At 42.3% G+C, this 24389-nt stretch overlaps 1 protein-coding gene across 1 annotated transcript in view; it reads left to right on the top strand.

The window, feature by feature from the left end:
- LOC127118960 (uncharacterized) overlaps nucleotides 1–24389 on the top strand; it is an 89789-nt gene that overhangs the window by 61608 nt on the left and 3792 nt on the right. The gene's annotated exons all lie outside the window — the stretch shown is intronic.

Raw genomic sequence — 24389 nt, 5'->3', positions numbered from 1 at the left:
ATGAGTCATAAGGAGCATAATGCAAAAAGAGGCACTCAAATTGGAGCTTTGGATCAAAAGTTATGGCTTGTTGAAGTTCCATGCACACTTGGCAATTAGTTGGCCATAACTCCTCAACCATTCATCAGATTCTCATGATCTTAGACTTTTTGGAAATGGGAGAGAAAGATCTTCAACTTTCATGTTGGACAAAATTTCATTTGAAGCTTATTTGATGTTGGAAAGTCAAGTTGAAAGTGGTCCAAAAACTTGCCATTTTTGGAAACTTGAAATTACAGGTCACTTTCCATTTTGGGAAATTTTTGATCTGGCTTCAAATTCTTTAAGGTAGATGTTTGACATGATGAATAAACCTCTTTTGGACATGAATGAAGTGTCTCAAACCAATTCTCCACCTCCTAGCCCTCAATTGACTTACAGTTGACTTTTATGGGCTTCAGATGACCTGGACATGTACTGATGACTTTTGAGCCTCTAGCACTTGGCAAAATTGCTTCAAAATGAACCTTGGTTCATATAAGCTCTCTAGAACAACCATGTGGCTTTCATCTCAAGGAAATGCTTGGTCTCTTGCACTGATGAATCCTCTTGATGCCCATGCTTATGGATATGATGCAATGCAAGATGTAATGATAAATGACCTAAAAAATAAAATGAATGCATGAATGGGGGATGCAAATTTGAGGTGCTACAGCTGCCCCTATTCAATCAACTGGGAACCTGAATGGATGAGAGCAACGGCTATCAGACTTTCAAGGTAAACAGGGATTGAATACCAAAAGAACCCAGAATTTGCACTATGCGGGAGATGGATCAAAGAAACGAGGCTATCTACCAATAGCGGCTTCCACTGGGGATTTGATATTTGTCAAAGAAAGGAACCACGACCAGATGTCAACGGACGAATGGGAAGAGAAACCATGACCAGACGCCAACAGACGAATGGGAAGAGAAACCACGACCAGACGTCCACGGACGAATGGGAAGAGAAACCACGACCAGACGCCAACAGACGAATGGGAAGAGAAACCACGACTAGACGCCAACGATCGAATGGGAAGAGAAACCACGACTAGACGTCAACAGACGAATGGGAAGAGAAACCACGACCAGACGCCAACAGACGAATGGGAAAAGAAACCACGACCATACGTCAACAGACGAATGGGAAAAGAAACCACGATCAGACGCCAACGGACGAATGGGAAGAGAAACCATGACCAGACGCCAACGGACGAATGGGAAAAGAAACCACGACCAGACGTCAACAGACGAATGGGAAGAGAAACCACGACCAGACGCCAACGGACGAATGGGATAAGAAACCACGACCAGACGCCAACGGACGAACGGTAAGAGAAACCACGACCAGACGCCAACAGACGAATGGGAAGAGAAACCACGACCAGACGCCAACGGACGAATGAGAAGAGAAACCACGACCAGACGCCAACGGACGAATGGGAAGAGAAACCACGACCAGACGCCAACGGACGAATGGGAAGAGAAACCACGACCAGACGCCAACAGACGAATGGGAAAAGAAACCACGACCAGACGCCAACGGACGAATGGGAAGAGAAACCACGACCAGATGCCAACGGACGAATGGGAAGAGAAACCACGACCAGACGCCAACAGACGAATGGGAAGAAACTCGATGTTGACGGACATCGAAAGATGATGTTTATCGACACCAAAAAAGAAGGACCCACACAGGGATCAACATGACACCTACTGGTATCGTAAGAATGACATCTACATATGTCAAGACAAGGCCAGACACTTGCTGGGGACTACTCTGGGGAGTCAGGCTTTCCTTTCGCGGACGGGTGAGGAAATAAACCTCTTTGGGGTTTGTCGATTCTGAATGCTGTCAAGAGCAACCGCTGCAAACGTGCAATACGGATGTTGAAAACTGATCCACCTCTGCTGGGGATATGGTCCAATCTGGGTTAACACATGTATGCATATGTTTGAGCTTTCTATGGCGTAATGTTCCATATTGGATGGAAATGCTACGCATTCTGAGGATGCAAATGTAAATGATGATTACTACATGCAAGATGCAAAGGGAAGAACTCCTGCTGGGAAAGCAAATGATCACTTTGCTGAGCCCACCATTCCTGATTCGATCTTCCAACTCTGTGGGGAGATACAACAATCCCGCCGAGGATACTCACTGATCTGACATTCTCAGAACGGCAGAGAAACCAACTCAACTGGGGAGTCACCTGTTGGGAAAACACCAACCTTTCGATCATACTGGGGAAATGATAACCCTCACTGGGGACGATCTCCCCTGAACCCGATCCGCTTGGGGACTTCGCTGGGGAAAACAAACAACGCCTACCTCCGTTGGGGAAACAACAACGTACAGACTTGCCAGGGAAATAACATTCTCAACCCTGCTGGGGATTACAACACTTCAGGCCCGGCTGCTGAGGAACAAATTACCCACAGACACCTCCGCTGGGGAAATAGCAACCTTCAGACTCTCTGGGGAACTAACAGTCCTCAGACTTACTGGGGAAAGGCATTCTTAACCCTGCTGGGGATACACGCCCTGAACTTGCTTTGGACAACCCAACTTCTTACACTACTGGACAGTGTTGAAACACCTTTGAACAACCTGTGGCTCATCTGCTTCGGCCAACAATCAAAGATAGTAACCTGCAAAACAGCAAGGCATACATGCCCCAGGGGATTGTATGGACAAAATACACCCGAGTGTACTCAACATTCAAAATGATTTTCAAATGTTTTATCTTTTCGCACGTTATTGTCTAGCCTTCATGTTTTTAGATGCAATGTTTATCAAAAATTCGGACGTTTTTGCAAACAAAACAGTAAAATAAAAACAAGAGAGCAATTTAACTAAATAACGACTTTTATTGATTGAAAATGGCCTATAAAGGCAAGTACATCAGGAAGCAATTCCTAGGAAGAGGTAATTGCGCCAAAACAAGGAAATAAACTATCCTATTGGCAATGTGAACACGGCATCCACTATTTTCCAATTTTGTTATGACTCGTATATCCTCAATTTCCCCCAAATTCCTTGCTTTCTGAGAAGAACGATTGGACCGATCACATCCTTCGAGATGGTAGACACTGAAGCGCGATGAAGTACAGACCTTCATAATTCGGAGTCCGCTTGCCCCTATTATCTGTACCGGGAGGAAGGATCCTCTTCAAAACCAAATCACCTGTCTGATAGCTCCGAGGACGCACTTTCTGATCAAAGGCTTTCTTCATCCTTCTCTGATACAGTTGCCCATGGCACACAGCTGCTAACCGCTTTTCCTCAATAAGGCTTAACTCGTTGAACCTTGTCCGAATCCATTCAGCTTCTTCTAGCTTGACATCCAGCAGGACTCTCAGAGAAGGAATCTCCACTTCAACAGGTAGGACTGCCTCCATACCATACACAAGGGAGTAAGGGGTTGCCCCAGTTGACGTACGTACTGAAGTACGGTACCCATGCAAAGCGAAAGGCAACATCTCATGCCAATCCTTGTATGTCACGACCATCTTCTGCACAATCTTCTTGATATTCTTGTTTGCCGCCTCTACAGCACCATTCATCTTCGGTCTGTAAGGAGAAGAATTGTGATGTTCGATCTTAAAATCTTTGCAAAGCTCTTTCATCATCTTGTTATTGAGGTTCGAACCATTATCAGTAATGATTCTCTCAGGAACCCCATAACGACAGATAATTTCCTTCTTAAGGAATCGGGCAACCACTTGCTTGGTAACATTGGCATAGGAAGCTGCTTCCATCCACTTGGTGAAGTAATCAATCGCGACCAGGATGAAGCGATGTCCATTAGAAGCAGTAGGTTCAATCTTCCCAATCATATCGATGCCCCACATCGCGAATGGCCAAGGAGAATTCATGACATTCAGAGGGCTTGGTGGCACATGCACCTTATCTACATAGATCTGGCATTTGTGGCACTTTCGGGCGTATTTCAAACAATCGGATTCCATGGTTATCCAGTAATAACCGGCTCTTAACAACTTCTTGGACATTGCATGACCACCAGCATGGGTACCGAAAGACCCCTCGTGTACTTCTTGCATTAACATGTCTGCTTCGTGTCTATCCACGCATCTGAGCAGAACCATGTCAAAGTTCCTCTTGTACAACACATCATCCTAATTCAAATAAAAGCTTCCAGCTAGCCTTCTCAGGGTTTTCTTGTCATTCTTCGACGCTCTTTCAGGATACTCCTGGCATTTGAGGAAATTCTTAATATCATAGTACCATGGCTTCTCATCAACGACAGACTCGGCTGCAAACACATACGCAGGCCTCTCGAGTCGATTCACAGCAACGTGTGGCACATGATTATGCCAATGGACTTTAATCATAGAAGACAAATTGGCCAAGGCATCGGCCATCTGGTTTTCATCTCGGGGGACATGATACAACTTTACTGTCTTGAAGAAAGTCAGGATCCTTCTGGTGTAATCTCGATAAGGAATCAAATGCGGCTGATGAGTATTCCAGTCTCCATTGACTTGGTTAATCACTAGAGCGGAATCTCCATAAATGTCCAGAGTTTTGATCCTTAGATCGATGGCTTCTTCAATCCCCATGATGCAAGCCTCGTACTCAGCTTTGTTGTTGGTTACTTCAAAAGTCAACCTGGCAGAAAAAGGTAAGTGTGCACCTTTAGGATTGATGAGCACTGCCCCAACACCGTTTCCATTCACATTTACCGCCCCATCAAACATCAGTGTCCACTTGTCATCAGGATCCGGTCCTTCCTCGACAAGAGGCTCTTCACAATCTTTCATCTTTAAGTACATGATGTCTTCATCGGGGAATTCAAACATCATCGGCTGATAGTCATCAATTGGTTGCTCGGCAAGGTAGTCAGACAAAATGCTACCCTTGATGGCCTTTTGCGACGTATACTGGATATCATACTCAGTTAAAATCATCTGCCAACGAGCCACACGTCCGGTGAGAGCCGGCTTTTCAAAGATGTACTTCACTGGATCCATCTTAGAAATCAACAAGGTAGTATGGTTCAGCATATACTGTCTCAGTCGGCGAGCAGCCCATGCCAAAGCGCAACAAGTTTTCTCGAGCAGTGAATATCTTGTTTCACAGTCGGTAAACTTTTTGCTAAGGTAGTATATTGCATGCTCTTTTCGACCAGACGCGTCATGTTGTCCCAATACACACCCCATAGAATTCTCTGTCACTGAAAGGTACATTATCAGAGGCCTCCCAGGAACTGGAGGTATAAGGATTGGAGGTTTCTGCAGATACTCTTTTATCTTATCAAAAGCCTTTTGACAGTCATTGTTCCACCTGATTGCTTGATCTTTTCTTAGCAATTTGAATATCGGTTCACACGTGGCAGTTAGGTGAGATATGAACCGTGCAATGTAGTTCAACCTCCCTAAAAACCCACGAACCTGCTTTTCCGTTCTTGGTTCAGGCATTTCTTAAATAGCTTTTACTTTTGCTGGATCAACCTCAATCCCTCTCTCACTGACAATGAAACCCAACAGCTTTCCGGATCTCACTCCAAACGTACACTTGTTTGGATTCAACCTCAGTTTGAATTTTCTCAGCCTTTCAAACAACTTCTGCAGGTTTACCAGGTGCTCCTCTTCTGTTTGAGACTTCGCAATCATATCATCCACGTACACTTCAATTTCTTTGTGCATCATGTCATGAAAGAGAGTCGTCATAGCCCTCTGGTAGGTAGCATCGGCGTTCTTCAACCCGAATGGCATGACCTTGTAGCAGAACGTGCCCCAAGGTGTAATGAATGTCGTCTTTTCCATGTCTTCTAGCGCCATCTTGATCTGATTATAGCCAGAAAATCCATCCATGAAAGAGAAAACCGAGGATTGAGCAGTGTTATCAACCAATACATCAATGTGAGGTAATGGGAAGTCATCTTTCGGACTGGCTCTATTTAAATATCGGTAATCGACACATATCCTGACTTTACCATCCTTCTTCGGCACGGGTACGATGTTAGCCACCCAAGGGGGATAATTGGTAACTGCCAGAAAACCCGCATCTAACTGCTTCTGAACCTCCTCTTTGATCTTGACAGCCATATCAGGACTAGTTCTGTGAAGCTTCTACTTTACCGAGGGACAATCTTCTTTGAGAGGTAGCCTGTGCACCACAATGTCTGTATCTAAACCAGGCATATCTTGATACGACCATGCGAATATCTCCACATATTCACGCAGCATTTCAATCAGCCCTCTCTTGACAGATTCCTTCAAAGCAGCCTTGATCTTGATCTCTTTCCTGGCGTCCTCAGTACCAAGGTTAATGATTTCCAACTCTTCCTGATGAGGTTGGATGACCCTTTCCTCCTGCTTCAATAATCTGACCAATTCTTTGGGGAGTTCACAATCTTCCTCACTCTCCTCTTTGGCTTGGTAAATGGGATTATCGAAATCATACTGAGCCGTAACAGAACTGTTCTTAGTGGATTCCGCAAGATCGATTCTGCATGAACGATGTTTAATGCTTTGTTTTAGAAAAGAATTCAAGAAAGTCACAAAAACAAAAAAAACATTGTCATTTTATTGTTTTGAAAATGAAAGCAAAATAAAACAGAAAGACAGTGAGCATAAATTTGTTTGCAAAACGTCCTTTATTAATGATATTCATTGAAAGTTCAAACATGATGTGGCCCTACAATGAACCACTACGCCCCGGGCAGAGCGTAGGGTTTTTGTGCAGAATGAAAAACAAAAGAAAATTACCCTGTCTGAAGAGTAACTTGGACTATTTCTTCGGCTGTCCAATTGTTAACCATCTCCCCTGGAGCACACGGGCGCACCAAGTTGTCCATATCATAATCACTGTCTCCGTCTTCACTACCGGCCGCAACGACATCACCATGATTCATCAACCCAGCGCTGGTGAAGGTACTCGGCCCTTTCTGAACACCCTACTCTGACTGAAGAGGCTGATAACCAATACCAAATTTGTCTTCCTTGACGGGCATGTCAACCATCTCGCCCCAGCCTTCTGCGTTACCAGAGTTAACGACCTCCAAAGCTTGCTTGTAGGACGCAATTGAGACACCTGGTTTCTTCTGCTCCACAAAAGCCACCTTCTCAATCTCAATGGTCTCGAAACCTTGGCACAGAGTTTCATGAATCTCACCATCCATCTCCACATATTTGAAAGAGGATAGATGACTCACAAGAATGTCCTCCTCGCCACACACAGTCACAACCTGACCGTTCCACACATACTTCAGCTTTTGATGGAGAGTTGACGAAACTGCCCCAGCCCCATGTATCCAAGGACGCCCCAATAGACAACTATATGCTGGTTGGATATCCATCACATAGAAGACAATGTTAAACACTTCTGGGCCAAACTTCACGGGCAACGTGACTTCGCCGAAAACAGATCGTTTGGATCCATCGAAAGCACGGACCACAAGATCACTTGGGGTGAGGACAACCCCTTCAACATCAAGCTTAATCAGAGCCTTCTTGGGCAACACATTCAAGGAAGAGCCGGTGTCAACCAACACATGCGACAACACCGCGCCCTTGCACTCCATAGTGATATGTAGGGCTCTATTGTGATTGCGACCCTCAGGTGTCAGATCCATATCTGTGAACCCCAAACCATGTCTCGTGCTCACATTTGCAATCACACCCTCGAGCTGGTTGACCGAAATCTCTTGAGGCACGTAAGCCAAATTCAACATTTTCAGCAAGGCGTTACGGTGTGCCTCTGAACACAATAACAACGAGAGGATAGAGATTTTCGATGGAGTCTGGTTCAGCTGATCTACAATCTTATAGTCACTTTTCTTAATGATCTTCATGAACTCCTCCACATCTTTCTCAAAGGAACCCTCAGGCACTTCCTTCTGCACTGGTTCTTCCTCAACCGCAGCTTGCTTCCCTTTTGCTTTAGCAAGAGCCTCAGCATTGCTATCCCTCAGAGTCTGTGGTGCAAATAAACGACCGCTTCTTGTAAACCCTCCAGGTCCTCCCACATTGTCCACAGCCGGACCAACAGTTACAGGAGTTTTATTTGGCACACCAATGGTTACGGGAGCCTGATTTACCGGTCTGATCTGATTCTCTGACCTTCTGTCACTACGGAAAGCATTATCATACTTCCACGGAACTGCTCTACTGTTCTCAACAGGTTTTCCACCAGAAGCAGCAATGGTGACAGGAGTACCAACCGTCACTGGTGCAGATATGGTTACCGGAGTACCAATAGTTACGGGTGCATTAACAGTTCTTGGAGCACGTCCAGGACCCTCGGACGGTTTAAAGTAAATGGTGACAGTTGATATCACCCCACGATCTTTCACAACATGACCAAACTGCAAGCAACCCTCATCCATCAAACCCTGGATACCTCTTCTCAATTTTTCACAACCATTCTCTTGATCAACACAATCTGAACAACCTTCATCACACCCCGGGAATTCTCCCCCTTTCAACAGACGTTCTTTTACCACAAACAGCGAAGTTTGAACATCATCAACATCAACCACCAAATCTACAGCTTCCCCATCTTCCACATTGTTCACCCTAGGTCCGCCATGCTGAGGCATAGGATTATTCACAACATTAGGAACAGGAGCAAAGTTGATTGTCTTGGCATCAATCAAATCCTGGACCTTATGGTGGAAAGCCCTACAATTTTCAATGTGATGCCCCTGTGCACCGGAATGAAAGTCACAACGGGCATTAGCATCATACCCAGCAGGAATCCTCGTCAACGGAGCCATGGTGCGAAGCTCAACAAATTTCAACCTGAGCAGTTCAGGAAGCAACTCAGCATATGTCATGGGCAACGGGTCAAACTGAGGTTGCACTCTTGCCGCTAATTCACGCCACCTCTGGGCGTACTCTTTGAAGCTTTCACCAGACTTTTGGAACAAACTCTGCAGTTGGGTTCTGCTCAGAGCCATATCCATGTTGTGCTTATATTGTCTCAGGAAGGCTTCACCCAAATACCTCCAGCTTCTAACAGATTCTCTTTTCAGGTCCATGTACCAGTCCAAAGACGCTCCAGACAAGCTGTCTTGGAAAAAGTATATCCACATCTTCTCATCATCAGTGTATACGGATATCTTTCTGTAATAAGCCTGCACATGGGTGCGAGGACAAGAAGTGCCATTATATTTGTCAAAGGATGGCGCCTTGAATTTATAAGGGATCCTCAGTCCATCAACCAAGCCCATATTGGTTACATTAAATCCCAACGAATTCTGACACTCCATGGCACGAATTTTCTTAGCAAGGGCATCAACTTTTCTATCCCTCTCTTCAGTCCTTCCCACTTCATCATCATCACTAAGGAGAGTGAACATATCCTCTTGTCTATCAACCAACGGAGCAGGATGGCGAGCCGGAGCACGGGCCGCTCGAACATTAGCAGTCTCTGCAGCGATAGGCTGTCCATTGATTCTGATACCCCTTAGTTCATCACCCATAGCATAATTATTGACGGGAATGGTAGCAGCAACATTGTCATTAACAGGGACTCCCTCTGGCGAATTACGGTTGACAGGTGGAATCACAACTTCCTGTCTCTGGGCCAAGGCTCGCAGCTCCTCTTGCCCTTGAACAACCCCTTGCATCATATTCATGAATTGGGCCATGTTAGCCCTCATCTCTGCTAATTCAGCCTGAACTTGATCCATGCTTCTCTGTTGATTCAGTCTTGTCGCGTAACGGTGCGGACGACGATCAGCAATCCTACCTAAAACAGGAACCAAAATGAGAAATCTTCGTCAAGAACACCTGTAATGCAAGAATGATATGTGTATGATGCGTATAATGCGTATGCTGTTTTTATCATGAATGATCCTGAAAAAGGATATGCGTATGCGGGTTAACTTTTTCTCTTTTTTATGCCTTTTATTTTTTGAAAATAAACATGCTATGCTGCAAAATGATGAAGCCATGGCAGGTTGGTTGTGGATCACAAGGCATAGGTTCAGAACTTCGGCATCAAAACCCACGGTCATCAATAGAGCAAGTCATTATCTGAGCAAGTCATCATCTGAGCAAGTCATCATCTGAGCAAGTACCCTCAAATTCGGCCCAGGGATCCGAAATAAACGGAACCCTCGGATGAATACCACGGTCAAACCTCCGGCGTCCAGAAATAAAGACCCAAAAATCCACTGTACCAAAGTCACCATCACAGAACCACTGACGGAACCTGTACTTGTAGGAATCAGACCCTCCCCTCACAGGTGAGTTCTAATTAGGTCATCCTAAGGCGGATAATGGTCTCGACAATCGGACAAGATACTCAAAGGGTTTGCCCTTTCGGGTGTGCCGTTGCAGCTCTCATAAGATCATCTAAACCAAAGATCCGGGAAAGAACGGTCACCGAAGTCAACAACTCAAATGAGGTGACTCAACCAAAGTGGATACTCCACAAAGGAATATCTCTCTCAAAAGAACCTCGTCCGGCTTGTGGTGTGTCACGTCGCCAAAAACATGTTGACCTAACATGAGAGGCAACATGAGACCATGCTAATCCTAGGTGTATACTCGGGCCTGGGTTTTAGCCCCACTCAGAACACCCACCCCAAAATAGAGGAACAACCTGTACAGGATCCAACACAATGATAATATGATGCATGCAAACATATATGCAAATATATACACAGTATAATAATCATAAACGCAATAAATAAGCAGTAAAAGCAACCAAAACTATCCTAGAGAGCGCTAGGATTGACTCGCTTAGGGAAGATGGACCAGCAAGAGGTCAACTTCTCTTAATTTCCCCAACAGAGTCGCCAGCTGTCGCATACGCGAAAAACAACCGGCGGGAAAAGACACAGAGCCGCCACTGTGCGTTATTTATCCCAAAGGAGGGAAAGGAAACGCTCGAAGTAAATCTGGAAAGGAAATGGTCTTACGACCAGAGATTGCAAGGATCGGGAGTCGGTTACGCAAGGGGAAGGTATTAGCACCCCCTCACGTCCGTCATACTCGATGGGATCCACGCTCAGAAAGAATAGAATAAGGTTGTTGAATAATTGCTCAAAGAATGCACGCACACTGGAATAAACGCGAGATGAAAGAGACGGAGAAAGCGGACTCGGCAGGATGTCGCATCCTGGGCCTACGTAGTTTGTCAGACACAAACATCAGAGTCGACGTAGTTCGGGGAAATGGGAAACGTGCTCGCTAGGATATCGCATCCTATGCATATGTATCTTCTCTAACCAGAGTAAGAATCAGAGCATTCGTAGCTCGGCTAACGCACGCCGAAACAAAATGCTGAAAACAAAGACGCTGAGATGTCCGAGCAAACACATAACTGGAAACAGACTGCCAATGGCTGGTCTTACATCTGACTCCGTGCAACCAAACGCAAATAGGAAACGGAATGCCAATCACTGGTCTTACATCCAACTCCACAAAAGAAACACCAACAGGAAACCGAATGCCAATCGCTGGACTTACATTAGACTCCGAATAAACAAACGCAAACAAGGAAACTGAATGCCAATCGCTGGACTTACATCCGACTCCGAACAAAGAAACGCAAACAGGAAACCGAATGCCAATCGTTGGACTTACATCAGACTCCTAACAAACAACAAATAAACGGGAAACCGAATGCCAATCGCTGGACTTACATCGGACTCCAGACAAACGCACACGAAAAGAAGAAGGGTCTCGATTGCAACTAGGGCAAGAGGAAAGGAAGGTCTCAATCACAACAAGGGCAAGAGAAAAGGAGGATCAAAGTTAGTTGTCAGTCAAACTCGACAAGACATCGCATCTCGTGCCTACGTATCTCATCTGGACATGAGAATCAGAGTTGCCGTAGTTCGGCTAAACTATTTCTATTTGTTTTGTGTTTTTTAGATGAACGACGTTACTACGCAATCTACCGGATGCTCGACCTTTGGAGACTTACTCACCTGTAGTAGAAGGAGTTAACGTGTCCTTAAGGGAAGATAATGTTTGTTTGTGTTTTAGGAAAGCTCACGCAAGAAAGGAAGTCCTAGACGAAGGAACCATGCTACCTTAATTGACATTCAAATGAGAGACTATGCGAAGTCTAGCAATCCTATGGGGATACAATCACACCATACAAACACATACAACATGAAGTAAACACACCAACAAGGAGCTCAAACATCAAGGGTGAGGCTTTAGTCAAGGGGTCATATCAACCTCGACAAACAAGCCAACTGGAAAGGTATCTGAGGCTCTTAACCACTGACATTGACCGTCAGGGTGAGCAGATGAAAGGTAATGAGGATTGGACCTCATAGCTCTTAACCCGGGCATGTGTGAGCTTCAATCAATGAAAACGTGGGGATCCAGAATGTGGGACCCTACTCCACTTGACTGACTCTATATACAAGATCTGGGGGACGTGTCCAAGAGCATCAGCACGTAGTGCGAGCTTAATGAACGACTCAAATGATTAACAGGGGATTGATTGATAATCCCTTCTATCTGCCAATTGCCTCTTCACTTAGGAGGACTTGAAGTACATGGCACAAATATAAACAAACACAGTCATTGCCTCTTAAGGAGGATTTCAGCCAAATGCTTGCCAAAAGAAACGACAGGGCTTCCAGACTACATGGAGTTAGAGGAGTTACCTAAGTGGTATGCCAACCACAAGCAAAGCAACTCAAGCAATGAGCTAAAGCGACTAAAGTACCTGTAAGAAAGTCAAACAAGTCAATATTCACATTCAGACAAATCAAACAGACAATCAACAGTGTTACAACCAATATGCACAATGCAAGTCAACAACTCAAGTGAGTTCATCACCAAGGACCCTACAACACAAGAAAGGTTAGTGGACAAAGAATTTTGCATCTCAATTCAGGAGATCAACATAAACCATTGGGACTAGGAGCTTGAACCTGAAATGCAAAACTCAAAAGATGAGTACGAACCACTAGCACCAAGGCTAGGGTCAAAGGCAAAGTAAAAAGTCAAAACAGCAACCAATATTCAACATGAAGCATATTTATTCAAGTAAGAACATATTCTAAAAAGGACCAAACTCAAATCCTAAGGAAAATCCATCTAAAGGTCATGCTAAGGCAAAGGCAATTACAAAGCACACAATTGGACATTAAGAGTAGAAATTCCATATTAAAACAGAAATGAATCAAACAATCATGAAAACTTTTATGAGCATACAACATGTCAAATACCAGCATCATGCAAAAAATTGGAATCAATAAAGCTCAATTGACCTAGAAATGAAAATGCACAAGTATGACATCAAATTGTGTGACACACATTGTCACACCATATATTCATGTGCCTAAAACAGAGATGGAAAATGATAAAAATGCACAACCAAGCCTAAAAAATCAAGCAACATGTTAGGAATCAGCATATCAAATTTCAAAGCAATTGGCCAATGTATGAGCATTTCACAATAGAATGAATGAAGCATGTCACATTTGCATACATGTCCAAAGAAGCCAACACAATTAAAGTTCCAGAAATGATAAAATCATGAAATCATCATCATAAAATAATAGACATCCATATGAACATGTAGCAAAAAATTGGAAGTGATTTGGATTAATTTTCAATTTATTATGATTTTTCAAAGTTAAAGAAAATATTGAAATAAAATGAAGAACAAAACATGATAAATTGGAGGGAAATGGAAAAATGTGAATTAAATTTGAAAAAAGTGCTGGCGCGGAGGATCGAACTAGGTGCACAAAAATAGAAGCGTATGAGAAATAAAGATTCACAAATGCTGGAGGCGAGAATCGAAGTGAGGTACGGCGCGCTGGACTGAAACGACGTCGTTTTGGTCTTTAAAACCCCAGGCTCACCAGACGGTGGCTGGCACTGTTCCAGGCGGTGGTTTCCACCGTCTTTCTCAAGGAGACGGTGGTGCTACAGTACCTCCATTAATTTTTTTTGCAGAATTTTGTAATGCATACATCATTAGAAAGCTTGTTTCATGAGGAACACGGATCGAGCATTGATTTGGCTTAAATCTCCATGGATTAAGAGAATCGATCGAAAACATTTTCATGCATCAAACTTTAAACACTCATATCTCACACAATTCTTATCCATTTTTGATGAATTTTATATCAGAATTTTCAGCATGAAACGCTCTACCTAAACATGGCAATGGTTTGAAGAATTAAGAGATGCGAATTTTGACCAACCTGAACTTGCAGTGACCAAAACAGTAGATTCAAACTTCTTCCAGCTCCAGTTCTCCTTACTCAACCTTGCTATGAAGTTCAGAACACGAATTGATGCTTGAATTGGTCTGGATCTAGCTGAAACTCAAAACTCCATGTTCATGTTCATGTATGGATTTGCTTGATTCTTCACCAATTTCTTCAAATCAATGCTTGAACCCTACCAAATGATGATCAAGGAACAAGAATATGCAATAAAATTCAAGTGTTATGTGAAGAATTTTTAATTTTGATTGAGAGAAAAATTGGAGGGAAAAATGTGATCTAGATCTAGAATGTGTTAGAATGAAAAATCTGTTAGGATTAAGGCTTTATACTATCTCCTAATTACTTTGCTAATGATAATTTGCAATGGCTAATGAAAGTTTAATGCAAAATGAGGTGTCATGCACAATTGGAAAATCCACCCTATGCATGGCAAATATGAACGTGAACAGTAGCATGCATGGTCCAAGTACACTTAAAATGAGCTTATGAACATGATGGAATGGTTAAAAAACTTGTAGCATCAACCAATTTCAAATTAATGATTTTCCCTCCAAAAAGCACATGCATGGCCAAATGATTATATGATTAAGTTCATACAATGCAATGTTGGATTTGGAAAATATGAGTCATAAGGAGCATAATGCAAAAAAAGGCACTCAAATTGGAGCTTTGGATCAAAAGTTATGACTTGTTGAAGTTCCATGCACACTTGGCAATCAGTTGGCCATAACTCCTCAACCATTCATCAGATGCTCATGATCTTGGACTTTTTGGAAATGGGAGAGAAAGATCTTCAACTTTCATGTTGGACAAAATTTCATTTGAAGCTTATTTGGTGTTGGAAAGTCAAGTTGAAAGTGGTCCAAAAACTTGCCATTTTTGGAAACTTGAAATTACAGGTCACTTTCCATTTTGGGAAATTTTTGATCTGGCTTCAAATTCTTCAAGGTAGATGTTTGACATGATGAATAAACCTCTTTTGGACATGAATGAAGTGTCTCAAACCAATTCTCCACCTCTTAGCTCTCAGTTGACTTGCAATTGACTTTTATGGGCTTTAGATGACCTGGACATGTACTGATGACTTTTGAGCCTCTAGCACTTGGCAAAATTGCTTCAAAATGAACCTTGGTTCATATAAGCTCTCTAGAACAACCATGTGGCTTTCATCTCAAGGAAATGCTTGGTCTCTTGCACTGATGAATCCTCTTGATGCCCATGCTAATGGATATGATGCAATGCAAGATGTAATGATAAATGACCTAAAAAATAAAATGAATGCATGAATGGGGGGTGCAAATTTGAGGTGCTACAGTCCAGCGATTGGCATTCGGTTTCCCGTTTGTTTGTTGTTTGTTAGGATTCTGATGTAAGTCCAGCGATTGGCCTTCGGTTTCCTATTTGCGTTTGATTGTTCGGAGTCTGATGTAAGTCCATCTATTGGCATTCGGTTTCCCGTGTGTTTGTTGTTTGTTCGGAGTCTGATGTAAGTCCATCTATTGGCATTCGGTTTCCCGTTTGTTTGTTGTTTGTTTGGAGTCTGATGTAAGTCCAGCGATTGGCATTCGATTTCCAGTTGCATGTTTGCTCTGACGTCTCAGCGTCTTTGGTTTGGCGTTTTGTTTCGGCGTGCGTTAGCCGAGCTACGAGTGCTCTAATTCTTACTCTGGTTAGAGAAGATACGTATCCATAGGATGCGAGGTCCTAGCGAGCACGTTTGCCATTTCCCCGAACTACGTCGACTCTGATGTTTGTGTCTGACAAACTACGTAGGCCCAGGATGCGACATCCTGTCGAGTCCGCTTTCTCCGTCTTCGTTCACCTGTTTCTTATTCCAGTGTGTGCATGCTTTGAGCAGTTATTCAGCAACCTCTTTCTATTCTTTCTGAGCGTGGATCCCGTCGAGTACGACGGACGTGAAGGGGTGCTAATACCTTCCCCTTGCGTAACCGACTCCCGATCCTTGCAATCTCTGGTCACAAGACCATTTCCTTTCCAGGTTTACTTTGAGCGTTTCCTTTCCCTCCTTTGGGATAAATAACGCACGGTGGCGGCTCTGTGTCTTTTCCCGCCGGTTGTTTTTCGCGTATGCGACACACACGCGTGGTAATTAGTTTGTACGCTCAAGATTAAAACAAAATGGATGGATCCTATGGTTCTGAGACATGCCAACGCATTGCCGGAGTTATAACTCCGGTCTTCTTCTCCGGTGGACCTCACCGGATTGGTCGACCTTCAACCATCGCCATACTAAAAAAGGAGGACATGATTTTAAGTAAAAATGCTCAAGAGTTCGAATTTGGCCTCAATTTCTCCTAACTCCAAGTATATTGAAAGATACAGGGAGTTGAAATTTGAGGATCATGACCTGAGTTGCTTCGATTTAACCTCAAAGCAACTCAATCTTGTTACCTACATTGGTAGGACTTAAGACAACCAAAAATCAAAAAGAATTATGGAAAATTGAGTGAGAATCGAAGAGATGAAAAATTGATAAATTCACCTTCACTGCAGGCCTGGATGAACACGATCTTGCTTCCAATTGCTCTTGGCCTTGCTCTGGATACTTGATGGAATGGAATTGAATCAAAAAGGAAGCAGGACTCTTGGAGATTTGAATCTCAAAATAGTGGAGATTCAAACTCGATTTCTAATGGAAGTCCTCAAGGTTATCCTTTGAATGAGAGGGTTTAGAGCTGGGGATTCAAAGCTGGCACACATGGATCCTCATTTCTGAAGGCAAGAGTCTATATTTATAGAAAAGGCATTGCTAATTGCACACTTGATTCAAATTTTCAAAAATTGTAACTTGCTTGCATGGAAGCATAGGCGTGTGATAGGCCCATGTAATCATTCCTTCAGGTTCCAGTTCACTTATGCCAAATGGTGATCCAAGTTCAAGCCATGAGCAAGTCACTCATACCTTGTCCAAATGGGATGAAATTGGACTTTTTGCAAAGGTTAGATCAAGAGGAACAATTTTCATGTTGAACACTTTTTTATTTGAAGCTTGGATCATGATGAATTTTGAGGTGGAAGTTGGGAAAATCAAACATATCAAAAAAAATTCTAAGTGTCAAGCCATATGTTCACTTCTTCCACCTTGGCTAACTTTTTATATGAGTTTCAAATGAGAAAAGCCCCTTCATCAAAGTTGTAGCTCTATCAAAACCCTTCAAAATGGTTACAAATTTGACCTCATTTGGATTTATTATGAAGGAGGTATGCATTTTTGAAGTTGAGGAAAATCACTTGTTCAATGGCATGGGTCCAAAATGACCTATAATGTATCCTCATATCACATGCATTTAAAAGTTGAATTTTCTCTTCCTCCAAACATCAAAGTTTAAGTAAACATCTTGAATTTGATTGTGAAACTTGAATAGCTTTCATCTCATAAAAATTGAGAAAGTTATGGTCTTGGGAAGTTGACCTCCAAATTAGGGTTTAGACAAAATGACCTATAATCATTCACCATAAAAAAAGACTTTCCAAGCAAAAATAGCTCTTACCTCAACATGAAAGTTGTTTGGAATGTGATTTAGAGTAACGTTTCTCTTGGAATCATTTTCATATGACAAACAATGTAGGAGATAGGATCTAGGGAACCCCAGTTTTGATCAGTTGACTTCCTCTGGTCAACCACCCTCAACCAACTTGCTAGCTTGCTATTCGTTTGACTTTTGGGACTCATGGAGGATCATATATGCATAAGATGATGAAATTGGAAGTATCCCTTGAAATATTTGAACAATTGTTGAAGAAACTTGTCGAAGAAGTTACACAAGATACCTAGATAAATTAAGGTTTCCAAGGCAAACCAACTCCAAACTCTTGGTGATTTCTTGATCAAAATAACATGTGAATATCATGGGTATCCATATATGATGCTTAGATCCATAGTAAACCAATTCTTGATTGAACTCCTTGCACTGAGGGTCTTGAACCATATATATGAGCTTGATAGAGCATATGTGAGCATGTACACTACCTACAAAAGAGTTAAACTATACAATGACATATTTTTGGTATTTTGGTTAGTAAAACATGATGAAATACAAAGTATGATACAATCAAAAGTGCTTGGTGATCTCTTCCTATGCAAACCCAATGAATGAGAGGTAAGGAGAATGCCAAGATGTGATCCCAATGCTAATGCATATGATGAGAATAGCATGAGGGATCTTAGGGTCAAAATTGGGGTCTTAAGCGGGCTTTTCATTTGCTTTTGATTTTTTCATTTGTTTCATTTTTTCTTTTGGAGCAAATCATGTAATACTGCTTGTTTGATTTATTGCAAGGTTGTGACTATCTCACTCCTTTTATTGGTAAGGGATAACCATTCTCAATTTGTGATTCCATCTTTCTGACATTTGAATGCAAGTCTAAACTAAACTGAATACTACCCTACCCCTAGTTTAACACGAGGGTTTGTATGTATAAAGAAAGAAACTCCCACTTCAAGGCCTAAAGGGGTTGACAAACAGTTTGATACTGATAAATAAAATATGAGTGAACATGAACGGATTTAAGCAAAACATGCACGTTTATTTCATTATGATCATTATTCAAAAAAAGCAAGTTCATAATTGAACAATACGTTGACATACGAGGAAATATTACAAATGAGACATGATTGAATCAATGTGATATTTCTAGCCTCGATACTCCTCTGAAGAAGCAACTGAGTTTGAGCAATCTTCACCGCTAATCGCATTCACAATTTGTCCACAGTGGTCCGACAACGGGTTGGTTATGACATGGGGTCCCTCCTTAGAGAATGAAAAAACCTTCTGATCTATAAGCTCTTGTACCCTTGATTGGAGAGGCCAACAATCCTCGGTAGAGTGTCCTATATGCCCGACATGGTAGGCGCACGAAGCATTAGGATTATGCTTTGCATGGTATGGGAATGTAGCAGGTGGAATCTCTTTTGGCACGATTTCCCCTTGCTGAATGAGGTAAGGGAGTAATTAAGCATATGACACAGTGATTGGGTCACGATGAGGACACTTTCTATCAAATTGTCTGAGCTGACCTTGACTTTGGTTTCTATTATCTTGCTGATTCTGAGAAACTAGAGCTTGTGGAGGTTGTTGATACTACGGTTGGTATGCAGGTTGCTAATATTGAGCAACTGCAATGTATGGATGAGGGTAGTATAGCATAGGACCATATGTGCTTGAACTTGAGGATAGACATTTGTTGTTACCGCGTTTGCCTTAGCCTCTTTCTTTTTAGCAAAACCCCGAGACTTCTTGGCCACTGTCTGGCTATCAATACTAGCAACCTTTCTAGTTTTCAGCCCATTCACGATGCGTTCTCCAATGGTTACCCTATCGGAAAAGTTGGAAGAAGAAATACCAACCATCTTTTGATAGTACAAACCTTGGAGAGTGCCCATAAAGATGTCAACCAATTCGGCATCTGCCAGTGCAGGTTTAACTCCGGAAGCAATCTCACTCCATCTGAGAGTGTATTCTTTGAATTTTTCGCTGCTCTTGCAGGCTTGATTTTGCAGCTATAACCTGGTGGGAGCCATGTCCAGGTTATATTTGTATTGCTTAAGAAAGGCTTCAGACAAGTCCTTCCAAGATCTGATTTTACTGCGTTTTGGGCCTACGTACCATTCTAAGGATGCCCCAGATAAGCTGTCTTGGAAGCAATGGATAAGAAGATCATCATTGTCAATATAGGATTCCATCTTCCTATAGTACATGATGACGTGACTTCTTGGATAGCTTAAACCCTTATATTATGGTAGGTATGGTGCTTTGAACTTAAGAGGAAGCACCACATTAGGAACTAGACACAAGTCCTTAACATCCACATCATAAGCAGAGAAACCTTTAATGGCTATGATCCTCTCATCTAGCAACTGATAGTCTGCTTGTCTATTTTGATCTGAACCAACCACAATCTAATTGGCAAGATGAGGATTAACTTGATGACTAGGAGGTTGAACACCCTAAAAAGTTGTCTGAGCAATAACTGGAGGAGAAGCAAACTGAGGATACCCTTGAGGATGCATCAATCCAGGATTCACCATCTGACCGACAATCTGACCATACTGATTCTGATATGGAGCATAGGGTGCCCAGGATACAAAAATGGAGGTGCAACAACAGAAGGTTCCCCAAGATGAGGAGGATGTATCTGAACACCTTGGTTCAAATTCTGAACAGTAGGTTGAGTAGCTCGAGGAGGAAGACGGAAGTGGAGGGTTGGACCTATGTATTCCTCTTCGTTGTCATTAGGAGTCTCAACAATCACTGGTGCAGAATTCTGAAGAACATGTTCTGGAAGGATCTCACTGTCGTTAACATTAACCATTTAAGGAGAAAGAGTGGTCATGCCCCAAGGATGGGCAACAGGATTCCAATTGGTGAGATGAACAACAAATGGTTGATATGGCACAAAAGCATTCCCATTAGCAACTTGGGGATTAAGTTTGGAGGCAACCCCCGGGGATAGGCAATAGCATGCCTACTAGGACTTGGCTGACAGATAGGTTGGCTCACAGGTTGAACCACAATGTCCACAACGACATCAACAGAAGTGGTGATGGAAATAGCATTAGTAACTACAACAGAAGCAGGATTGGCAACAGAAGTGGAGGTAGTAGCATTTTGAGCTACTCCAATATGGTGTTCATGTTACCTTGGAATGTGTCCATTCTTTCTTGGAACTGAGCCAAGGTTTCCCTGTATGTAGCATTCTCTTGTTCTAGATCTGCCATAATTCTCGATTTGTTAGCTCTTGTGAAGTATTGGTTTCGAAGAGTCGTTGTATTTCAGGTTGGAGAAAGGACAAGGTGAGCTTTTTATGGTTGATAGCCATGAAATGTGGATGCATGAATGCAAATGTTGGGGATGGAATGAAAATAATTATGCAATACCCATAGATTCAAAGCATGGACGGTATAATAAATCAGGGTCAAAACTCCAGTATCTGTACAACAATGCAAAGTGAGATGCAATAATATGTTAACAACATGAAAGATAGTCCGGATAATCTGCATATAATGCCCAATGCAGGATCAAAGGTTCAATGTCCATGAGAACAAAGGTATGTAAAGGATATGGTTTCCTGCAGAAAAATCCCATATCCCCCTCATAGGTAAGTTCTAGTCTTCAAAGGCAACCTAGAAGGTTCCTAGAGTCAATGACCAATTTCGAGATACCATTGCCTTAGACGAATGACTCGTCAGACAATGGTGCTCCCAAAAGGATCTACTCTAGGGGTGACGTCTCGTGTCAACCATAATCGTGGAATAACTCCACGAAGGTCAAACACGACTCTAGTAACATTGTTATCCTGTGTATGTGCTCAAGCTCGGGAGTATAACAGTAAATATCCATAATATAAAGAAATTATGATAAGTAAAGCGAGTAAATGCATACAGGTAAACACCTAAAACTAGCGAGAAAATAACCTAAACTAGGCTTGACTCCTTTTAGCGACTAGGAAGTACTCCAAGTAGTGAAGCATACTCGGCAAAGTCGCCAGCAGAAGCTGGGGATGCTCAAGAAGAGACCCCCCAACAACAAGCAAGCTCCCCAACAGAGTCGCCAACTGAAGCTAGCAAAAATATACCCGAGCGTATCGCACGCTTGAACATACAACAGAGTCGCCATCGGACTTTATTTATTCCCGAAGGAAAGGGAAAACATCGATAAAACCCGGGGGAAGAGATATGTTGGGTAAGGAAGTCAGTTATGCAAGGGGAAAGTATTAGCACCACAAACATCCATGGTACTCCATGGGAACCATTTTGATTTTTCTCGCTCGGATGGGTATTATAACTGAAGATTACTCACTAATGAATGGGGGAAAAGGAGAGAAATAGATAAAGTGCTCGGTGAGGATTCATGCCTATGTATCCTCATAGTACAAAAAGGAATTCAGAGCTCCATAGTTCAAAGAACTAATGGTGGGAGGTGAAAAGAAGTTGTGATCAAAGTATGGTCTGAACCAAAGGATATAATTGTTTGAACTCCAACAAGGGGCGAAATATGAACCCAAGAGTAAACAAGTATAAACCAACAAGTGAGGGCCTACAATACAATATCACTGTATTGGAACAACCGAAGAAGAAAGGAATTAAGTGTTTGGTTTGATAGCACAAACAACTCTCGGTTCACAAAGAGGTACAAGATGGAGCATAAAGGTATAGTGTATTAGGCTCAAAGAATAGGTAAATCACATGGAGTGAATGAAGGTAGATTATGAATGCATCATGGAGATGAATGGAAGGAAGTGACCGAAGTCCCAAAATTGAATATTTGGTGATAAGTGACTGAAGAAGTCTTGTTTGAAACCGAAAGGTGAAAGTGTGTTGGAATCCATAAGAGAAATGAGATTTGTACCATAGAGGGAAACAACTTTAACCGATACGTGGACTAGTAAGACCACCACTATAAGGTGATTAGCCAAAAAAGAAGGAATTAAGTGTTTGGGCACAGTCCCAAACAACTCTAGGTAGAAATGCGGACTTTACGTTAGGCATCCCAAAAGGGTGAATATGGATATCCAAAGAAAGTTGTATTTTGATATCAAAGGAATAATATGTCACTGAGTGAATGATTTGTGATCGAAGGTAGATAATGAATTGTGAAAGATACGAGTGATGCCCTAAGGCGGAGGAAGGAATAATTAGAAGTATGCTCGCTAAGGATTCGCATCCTCATGCCTACGTATTCTCATTGTGAAATGAGAAAGTCAGAGCAATCGTAGTTCGCGACCACGAGAAATATTGAGAGAGACATACAGTGACGAAAAGTATAATTTGCACCAACAAAATGGTATCAAGGGAACCCACAACCGGATGGAACTTGGAATCAAAGAGTAAACAAGCCTCTCAACCAAAGGAATGAGTTGAATATCTGGGTACGAGTCAAACAACTCTCGATTCACAAGATGAACTGGTGTTACGGCGTCTTCAAGGGGTAAAAGTGGGGCGCAAGAGAAAATATTGTTGTGTACAAGGAACAATATATCACTGGATGGGGAACCAACAGTTCGAGATCAAATGAGAATAGTATCTTGGATCCAAGAAAGGGATAGACTCTGAATCGAAGAAAAAAGTGGCGTCTTAGACGAAAAGAATGAATTAAATGTTTGGGTACGAGCCAAACAACTCTCGATTGATGAGGTGGACTGTCGTTAAATCGTCTTAAAAGGATAGACAAGGAGTCCAAGGAGAAGTATAGTTGATCTCAAAAGGATGATATAGATTGAATGAATGGAGAATGATTGATTGATAAATAGGGTAGCTCGCGAAGAAACTGAGGTCTCTTGTCTGCGTATCCTTATAATGCAATAAGGAAATCAGAGCTTTCGTAGTTCAGCCCACTACGAATGAAAGTAAGATTAAAGGCAAAAGAATATGATTGAATGATTGGATTGAAATGATTAGAGTGGAAAATGAATTGATAAGAGACTTGACAGTCGATTGATAAGAATCACACTAAAGTCTATGAATAAGGGTGAACCTTTTGAATATTAAGGGCCTACGCCCCATACGCAAAGTCGCTCTAGACGAGGATAGGAGAGACTCCGTCTCGTCATTCCCTATTACTGAAGGCTCTTTTCGCATGATACTTCTCTTAATTGACAAGTTGTTGGTGAAGAATCTTCATTGCTGATCCTTGTATTGAGGTTGTCTTATGTGAAGAAGACTTGGTAGTTTAATCGATTCGTATTGTACTAAAGACTATGAATAAGGGCGAACGTTTTGAATATTTGGGGCCTACGCCCCATACGCAAATTCGCTCTAGACGAGGATAGGAGAGACTATGTCTTATCATTCCCTATTGCTTAAGGCTCAATTCATACAATTTGAATCGTGTTTACCAAGTGTTGACACCTTTGTTGTGTTGGAGAATGTAGTCCAATTTGCTAGCTATGCTTGATTGATGTTAACTTGGAGTCTTGATCTTGCGTTTGAACCTTGAGGTCTTGAGCTTCAGAGATTCAACATATCCATAACAACTTGGGCAAAATGAACTTGCCATATCGAGTGACCAAGGGTCTTTTGGTCACTTGAATTAGGCTAGGGGCTTACATCACGATTACAAATGATTTGGTTGACCAAAGTGTCATTTGGTCAATGCTAATCAATATGATTAAAATAATAGTTGAATTATATATAATAATACTATTAAATTAACTAAGTGATGT

Source organism: Lathyrus oleraceus, chromosome 2 (genome assembly GCF_024323335.1).
Source record: "Lathyrus oleraceus cultivar Zhongwan6 chromosome 2, CAAS_Psat_ZW6_1.0, whole genome shotgun sequence".
NCBI classification, from domain to species: Eukaryota; Viridiplantae; Streptophyta; class Magnoliopsida; order Fabales; family Fabaceae; genus Lathyrus; species Lathyrus oleraceus.
The sequence above is the reverse complement of the archived record's forward strand: the minus strand, read 5'-3'. Positions and strand labels throughout refer to the sequence as shown.